At 34.1% G+C, this 6,966-nt stretch overlaps 1 non-coding gene across 1 annotated transcript; it reads right to left on the reverse strand.

The window, feature by feature from the left end:
- Positions 1-2,468: 2,468 nt before the first annotated feature.
- On the reverse strand, positions 2,469-2,574 carry LOC118578977. Its single transcript, XR_004944356.1, has one exon. It is a non-coding gene; the product is annotated as a U6 spliceosomal RNA (small nuclear RNA).
- Positions 2,575-6,966: the final 4,392 nt, after the last annotated feature.

The following is a 6,966-nucleotide window of genomic DNA, read 5'->3' on the forward strand; positions in this document are numbered from 1 at the left end:
GAGCTCTGTGAACTTAAAATCTTGTTCTATTTTCTCATTTCTGTTCTTTGTTTGCTATAGACTTTGCTGTTTTCAGCTTTGTTATCTTTTCTTTGTTGTTGTGAATGTTTCTATCGGAACTTACTTAAAAGACTGCATTTTGGTAATGTTAGCTATTGTTATATTCATATTTTGCTTGAGAGACCAGAAATGAATGAGAGTATACAAATGTGTCAATTAAGATATATTGTCTCAGGACACTTTGTCATGGAATGTTATGAATTTTTCCCATGTCAGACTCCTGCAACTGCTAGTTTCACTTAGATTGAGAACAAGCGCTGAGGCTGTAAGTGAGTGAATACTGTTCATGGATCTTTGTTTGGTTGCTCCCTGTTTATAGCCACATGATTTCACCCATAGAATCAGGGTTACTAAGTTTTCTGTGTCTATATCTCTTTACAGACCTCATGATACCCACTGGAAGTCTAGTTTTCCTAGATAAGAGGTCCAAAAATGAGACTGATAAATATTATATATATTGCAAAATAGAGGAAAATTTATGCAAATCTCAAGTGGAATTTTGACAGCATTAAACATATACATATATTATTAAACATATTAAACTCTGTTAAACATATAAAATATATGTACTATATAGTCTTTTACCATACCATTGAGAACTATAGATAAGTTTACTCTTGCTGTGATGAAATATCTGAAACTTAACTTAAAAGAAGGAAATTTTAATCATGGTTTAAAGTTCCAAAGACTGGTGAAATCCATCATGGTCATGAGCAATGAGGATCACGAGGCAAAATAAATCTGCGTACATCATAGCAGCTGGAATCAAATATTTAACCTTCTCTTAGTAATCATTTTTTAAGCTTCCCCACCTTCAACAAACCCTTAAAACATAGGTATTTGAAGATCAATTAAAATCCAAACTGTACCACAACTCTAACTTTTCCCTCCAGAAAATTGAAGTCTTTACTTGTGAGTTTAGGTTTCTATTCCTGTGTCAAATCCACTTACTCCACTTGGTATACTCTTAAAAAAATCTTTCTTAACAGGAGAAATGTAACAACAGAAGTAAAAGTTGCCAGCATTAGAGATTGAGTGTGCTACAGGAGCTAAGAAAGATTCTTTTATCTATTTGAATCGTTTCTTTTTATTTCTGAGATTGTAATATAGTAACATAATGTCCCCATTCCATTCACTTTCCTCTCCAAACCTCAGACATACATTTCCTTTACCTCCCCGTTCTCTTTCAAATTCATCACCATTTTTTTCTATTAGTGGTTATAGTTCCATTAGTTATAGATAGATAGATAAATGATAGGAAGATAGATAGATAGATAGATTAGATAGAGATAGATATAAATTAATACAAGCTGCTGCTTAGTCTATATGTTACTTGTTTGTATATTTTTATATACAAGGTTGACCAGTTAGTAATGAATAACCAATTGCAGTGTTTTCTTGCTATCAGAATTCTTTAGTTGCCTGCAGTTCTTTGTCTAGAATTGAAGCCTTCTTGACTTTCTCTCATTCACTGTATCATGTATACTGTTGTCCTTGTTCAGCTCCTGTTTAAGCAGTCCTATTGGTGAGAATACATGTATTTAGCTTCTGTCATTCCTAGAAGATAGAATCTCAAAGAATATTTCATAATCTTCTAACTCTTACAATTCTTTAGCAATGTTCTCTGAGTCTTAAATGTAGAATTGTGTTGTAGATGTATCCATTGGGACTGAGCCTCACAATTGTATACTTTTATTGATTGTGGTATTCTCTATTGGTTTTTGTCTGCTGCAAAGGGAAGTTTCCTTAATGAGGACTGAGGACTACACCCACGTGTGAGTAGTGTGGGTATAAGGATAAATACTTAGGATGTAGATAAGGATTATACTTGTTTAGTAAACTGGAGGTTGTAGGTTCTACACTGAGATCCATGGCTTCACTAGCCCTGAGTAGGTGGCTATGCTTCTAATATCAGAAATCATTTCCCTTATGTTGAATGAGTCTTAAATCTGATCAGAGAGCTGTTGTTTACTGCAAATGTATAGAAATCACTACTGTACCCTTAAAGTTGTTATGCCATGCTGGCCGTTGTTGGGTTTCATAGGTAATAAATATCATAGCTAGGTAGGACTCTTGGTACCCCCACTCCAGAAGCTTGCATGGTGCTTTCAGACTCCTCACAAAGACTTTCAGTTCAGTTCCATCTCAGGGGCCTCTGAAGCCTGTGTTTGAAGTACATGGTATCTTCAGCAATAAAGATTTATATTCCACATCCAAGGAACAACCAAGGGCAATAGCCTGTAATGTTTTGGAAGTCTCTTCTACAACCCCAGCCAACAGCTCAAACGATGGTTTCTCACGCTTGTTATTGTGGTTTTTTGTTAGATGGTCTAAACTCTTAGGGGGAGTATCATCAGCAACAATGGGTAATTTCTATTGAACTATATATAGAATTAGTTAGTTGACATAAAAATATGCAATACTTTGTGAATTTGCCCATTTACCTTATACAAGGCCAGACTAATCTTCTCTGTATTATTTTAACTTTAGAATACATGCTGCCAAAGCAAGCATAGCTAATGAAAATATTTTAAATTTTATTTTAATTAATTATTTGGAAACCTCATGTATGCCTTCCATGTATTTTGATAATAGTCATCCCCCACTTCTTCTCCAACTCTTACCAGCTCTACTTCTACCCACTATCCCTCCTAAGTTCCCTTGCCCCATTTTTTTAAAGATAAAGAGGCAATTTGTTTAACCAAATCCTTCAGGGTATGAGGCCATCATTGGAGAGTAGTCTATGGATTAATGTTTTTTTTTGTTGTTGTTGTTGTTTTCAGAGAGTAGTGTCTATATGCAGCCTAGGAGGCATGGCACTCATTATGTAGTCAGGCTGCTCTTAAATTGGCAGCCTTATGCTCCCTGTTCTCTAGTGCTGGGATCACAAGCCTACACTGCCAATCCCAGCTCAACATTGTTAATAAAGAAACTGAAATATGCTAGATATAGAAGAAAGAAATTTTAGACAACAGAAGTTTATAAAGCAGTTGCCTGGGAAATTTTCAACTTTATGTTTTAAAGGTAAATATTTATTGAATGGTTGTTTTTGAGAAACTATTCTTATTATATGTTTTACAATTTCTTTGCTAATAGAAGTGCTAAAGATATCAGTAAACTCCCAGAAAAACTCATAACTATTGAGATGATCCTTTTCTAGAAGACTAACATTATTTGTATAAAGAATAAACAACTCCCTTGCTCAATAACCAAGTACCTACTGAGAATCTGCAAATGACTCTGAAGTAATTTATAAACATGAAGAATAAGTACACATTGTTTCTGTTGTCAAATATCTTACATGAGATACAACAAAGCATGAACATAGGTGTGAAATTAATTATTATTTATGATAAATACTATGGAAGAAGTGAAGGCCTTTAGCTATCTTGGATACCACCGGAAGAAAGATTATTCCCTGTAAAGCTCTGTCATTATGAGCAAGCTAATAAAATGCAAGGACAACAGGCATAGGATTCTTCATTCCTTGTTACTGATAAGTGAAACCTAAGTATAGCTAGAGACTCTAACACCAAAATTAAGAAAATACTGCATCATGAAACAGATTTTTAATCTTTTGTTCTACCTGGTTAAACTAATTTTCATTTAAAAATTACATTTTATTTTATAGCTTCTTTATAGCATTATTCCTCTGAGTAGTTGTCATACTAATGGAACTCAAAGGACTGTATCAAACTCAAACTGAACAATAGAATAGTATATTCTTTATTACATTAAAGAACATACTATAGAAAAATCAAAGAGCCCTGTGAATAATCAGAGATTTTGGTTGAGGAAAAGCTTCAAAATCCCATTGTTTAATGTCATAATGCTTTTGTGCCAGAACTGCAAAAGAAACCAATGCATCACTACCTTTAAATAGCAGGTGCATGGGTACGCTTCATTTCTACTCACCATATCTGTAATAACAGAAACACCTTCTACTTAGGAACACCTTTATTTGCCAGATGTTGGGAAAGAGTACGTGATTTTTCTTTCTGCTTAGTTAAAAAGAAAACCAATAGACTTATTTCCAAATTAGTCAGTTTAGCTGATTTTTGATAGAGAAAGAAAAAGAGTACCCTCAGGAGAGTACTTCCCAAATTTGCTCTTTTTACTCTAGTGAGAGAACATCTCATGTAGCTGTTTCCCAGAGCAAAGAAATAAAAGATCAAAAGAATTCAGAAAAAAATTTAACTACCGTGAAGATGAAAAGCAAATGGCAAGAGAATAGAGATCTAATGAAATATTATCATCATTGAAAATACATTATGGGAATCCATTCATTATCTTTCATTATTAAGTTTAGATGTGATTCAAATTGCTAACATGTGATTAGGTATACACAGAATGCGTATTAAGTGGATGATATTGGTAACTAACTAGTACACAAGAAATATGAATAAATTTGAGTATAAAATTTTGTGAAATTCATAAAATTATTAACCAAATCATCAAGGCACACAGTTATATAATATGTGCCAATCATATAGAGACCCTCCTCTGTCTTTCTGTATGTCTGTCTCTTTCTGTTCATCTCTGTGCCTTTTTGTCATCCGTCTGTCTGTCTTTCTCTCTGCATCTTTGTCACATATACATTTTGAGAAAACATTATGCAGATCAAGAATATGTCTTTATTTATTTTAGGACAGCACCAAGTGGGTTGGAGTGACAGCCATAGCGACAGCATATCCTGATGTCTTAGTGAAATTTGAAATGTTTAAACACTTGAGATGTGTGGCCTTCTCAGGATGAAACTGTAATTCACATTGGCAGCTGACAGCTTGTTGGCAGTTCACACTTGGTAAGTGCACCTGACTCGTCATTCTATTTCCACAGCTCCTTACCTGCCGCACTGCCAGTGGCCTTCCTTCACTTTCACAGAGAATGTCTGTTTTCAAGTCTCATCCTCACGCAGCTAGATAGTGACTGAATGGTGAAAGGCCACATAGTCAGTCTCTGTGATGATGCCAGGTCTCTACTCTTGGTATCAAAATATCATGAATGTAATATTGTAGGGGAACAAACATAATCAGAAATTTTCCAGTTTTTGTCCAGCACTGGGAGGGCATTGAGAAATCAGGTGCTTGTTTAAAATATGTGGTTTTCTTATTGTTTTCCTTAAAAATCTACTCTTCTATAATAAATACAATAAAGAAAATATATACAAAGATATATAAAGAAGTAAGTATCCCTGATTCTTATCTGGCTATCATGCTAGACCTTCTATGTATTCTGAGAGCATTTTCACATGACCACGAGGACAGACATGCTCAAGAGAATCCCCCTATCCTTGAAATGACATTGCTAGCAAGGCTACACATAGAGTCTGTGGATGTAAATATAAGATAGATCATGAAGACTCATATAACACCAAGCAACAAAAGGCTTAGAGACAAAAGCAAATGTCAGATGTCCTTTGGGTCACATTACAGAGAAGAGATTTGGTCCCTTCACAACACAGCCTGCAAAAGCTCTCAAACTTGGCTGATGCTATAGAAGGCAGCTTGAATAGTTGGGGAATATAAAATGACTGCAGGTGCCAAAAAGAATGGTATATCCTGCACTTCAGAGAAGTTGGAAGATGTAACAAGGATAAAGAAAGAACATTTCACATCAAATAAATATTCCAGAGAGTTAATGTTTTGTGAACATACTTTTTCAACATTGGTAAATCCTGAAAACTATTCCTACAAATTACAATGTGCCTGGCAATCATAAATTTAGAAGGGGAGGGTATAAATATCATTTCCATGTCATCAGTACATGTGTTCTTATGTCTTCTTTATTTGCAGTAGAAACATCTCAACTGTTGTAAAGATTACTGTTTGAAAACTTAGAAGGATAGTGAACTGCTATTTCTATTATCTTTAAGAAACAAAAAAAATGAAAAGTAAAATAAATTACTTGTTTAAGAAGCTATTGCTTAAAAAGTGAGTTTCCAGTTTCTAAACCAAAAGTTAGTGTCAAAATAGGTAACTATGTTTGCATTCATCATGCCAGGTAGTATTCACATTGTTATATGAAGTAATCACATCCTATCAGTGATATTTCAAGTATAAAATTTTCTTAAAGATATAAAGAATTTTCATAAAAACAGTAAGTCATATTCAGCAATATTCACAGCAGAAATCTTTGGTATCTGTGAGGGTTTTAATATAATATCTCCAATATTCTTTGGCAAATAAATATGTGGTTCGTGGTTGGTGGCGCTGTTTTGTAAAGCTTAGGATCTCTGGCCTTGCTGAAGGACATGTGTCACTGGGGTGATTTTGGAGGTTTCCAAAGCCTCCCTGAACTCCCACTTTACTCTCTGTTTGCTGTGTGCAGTTCAAGATTTGAGTAGTTCCTGCTTGCTGCCAGGCTTCACTCTAATGATAGTGGTAGATTCTTATCCCACTGAAATGTAGATGCTCAGATAAACCTTTCCTTCTATAAGTTTCTCTGGTCATGGTGGTTTATCATAGCAATAGAAAGGTAACCAATACAAAATGTTTTGTCACTGTGGGAAAAAGACAAAGACATTGTAGTGTTTTATAAACTAAATTATTAGCTCAGTGTTCAATATTAAAGATGAAACACGCATTGTCTCTATCAATAAATAATTCATCACTATCAAAAATCATTTCATTAAAATTGAAACAGAGTATTATCAAAAGAACAATATCAAAAAGTATTTTCATTGTAAAGATTAAAAGCTGAGCTGAGAGAAGAGTTAATTTAGCTTGTTTCAACACACAAAAAGAAATTCAAAACAAAAAGCTGCACTTGTTTGAAAATAAAAGTCTAAAAATTACTTTAGGCAGGCTATAAAAATTATACAAAATTCCAGCTAAATGTTATTAGCTTTGAGAAAGAAGATGAAAGGAAAAATCAAGAATTCTAGAACAGATCACAACATGTCAG

Source organism: Onychomys torridus, chromosome 2 (genome assembly GCF_903995425.1).
Source record: "Onychomys torridus chromosome 2, mOncTor1.1, whole genome shotgun sequence".
Lineage (NCBI taxonomy): Eukaryota > Metazoa > Chordata > Mammalia > Rodentia > Cricetidae > Onychomys > Onychomys torridus.